General features: G+C 32.3%; 1 pseudogene; it reads left to right on the top strand.

Annotated features, from left to right (window-relative positions):
* The first annotated feature begins 247 nt into the window (after nucleotides 1-247).
* LOC141499183 (protein DBF4 homolog A-like) lies at nucleotides 248-1,760 on the top strand (annotated as a pseudogene).
* The last annotated feature ends 232 nt before the right edge of the window (nucleotides 1,761-1,992 follow it).

Here is a 1,992-nt window from a genome sequence, read left to right as displayed (position 1 = left end):
TTGTCTGCAAAACCCTTAAAAATATACAAAATGAAGCACACTTTTGTTTTTCTCTCTCACTTTATTTTTCTTGAGGTTTCTCATTCTTTATAGGGGTAGGGGGGATTATGCTTACTTTTATAAGATGACTACTGTACTAATGTGAAAAAAAATAAATAATAAAATAAATGAGCATTCCAACACTAAAAAAAGTGCATGAAAGAATGCTTCAAATTACTAATAAAAGCAATGGAAATCAAAATAAAAAATGAATTCAAGCACATCATTAAGAGAAATAAGAAAATGCTTGGATATTCAAGAACTCTCAAAAATCCATTTGTAAAGGTGAAAGATTCAAACCATCATTATAGATTTGTCCAATATACCTCTTATAAACTATGCCATTTCTAAGCCTTTTGATTTAGATAAAATGTCTAGTCTGCTCAAAGAAACAAAAGTAACAAAACAGATGGTAAAGATGATAAAGGGCATAGCCATCCCATATACTCCAACATCAAAGAGGATAAGAAGAAGGACTTCTGTGAGAGCTGCTCCCAGAAGTAAAAGGCTCTCCAGGTCCAATTTCTAAGTGAACAACTCAGTAACTTTGCATTTTTGCATAGTTTCAAGTTGTTGATATCAACCAAGTTGGTGTATGAGCAATATATCCAGAAAAAATCTTTTTCACCCATCATTGGAAATACTTTTAAAAGAAGTGGACCTGAAAATCAATTGGAATTGCACTGTGTTTCCCTGAATGATCCTCAGGGAAACACTACCATACAGGTAATAATACAGAATTTCCAATATCAAAAAAAACAAGAATCTTTCATAGAAGATTGCCTTTAATTCAGAATCCATGGATTCATTTGCTCCATGTGGTCCTTAAATTCAACCAACAAACTCAGAGAGCATTTGGATTGTAGAAATCTTATATAATCAATCTGGTAAAGGATAGTAACCTGGATTTGCTATAACTACCTCTGAATAAAGATAAACTGGGAAATATTCCTGGAGTTTCTGACTGTAGAGGAACTATAAGTGAAAAAGACTTAGAACTACTACTCATAGATCCTAGAGACATTTATGCATGTTTCTGATTTTGATGAAAAAGACAAAAATGTGTCTCAACTAAAGTAAAAGTCAGATAGTACACTTTTTTTATATACCTATCATAAGAAAAAAGGCACTACTTCCCCACATAGAAATGATTCCAGACTTAAAGTCATTAGCAATTCATAGGAACAACCAAACCAAAGAAACGGACATCAAAAGTACAGACAGCTTACCTTCAGGGAAGCTATACCAAAAAAGTAAAAATATTTGGAAGAAACAGAAAAAGAAATCAGAAGAATGTCAAATTATATTTAAAGAATGAAATTTAGGGACAGCAAGGTGGTGCAGTGGATGGAGCACCAGCCCTGGAATCAGGAGGACCTGAGTTCAAATCCAGACTCAAATACTTAATAATTACCTAGCTGTATGACCTGGGGCAAATTACTTAACTCTAATGCCTTGCAAAGAAGAAAATACTTCTCAAGAATGAAATATAATTTCCTACTACAAAAGAAGAAAACAATATTTGTAGTTCACCTATACAATCTTTCATGGTATTATTTCAGATCAATGAAGACAATTCTGAATTTTGGGGCTTTACAAGCTATTCTGAAAATCACGATTCATATGATATGTTAGAGGCTTAGGAGGAATGAAATGGAAATAATTCATTGTTCATGTTTCTCTCTTCCCCTTTTTCAACCTCCACATTTCCTGGGTTTTAGAGAAATGTTTTTGTTTTTAATTTGAATTTTTCAAAAATGGTGAGGATTGTATTCCTGAAAATATAAGTTTATATATACCTACATATACATACATATATATACATATATATATATATATAATATATATATTCTTGCTTTATTATTTGTGTGTCAGGGACACATTTATAAAGATGATATGGCAGCTAGGTACTGCAGTAGATAGAGCACTAGCCCTGGAGTCAGGAGGATTTGA

Source organism: Macrotis lagotis, chromosome X (assembly GCF_037893015.1).
Source record: "Macrotis lagotis isolate mMagLag1 chromosome X, bilby.v1.9.chrom.fasta, whole genome shotgun sequence".
Classification (NCBI taxonomy): domain Eukaryota; kingdom Metazoa; phylum Chordata; class Mammalia; order Peramelemorphia; family Peramelidae; genus Macrotis; species Macrotis lagotis.
Note: the sequence above shows the minus strand (reverse complement) of the source record. Positions and strands in the feature narration are given on the sequence as shown.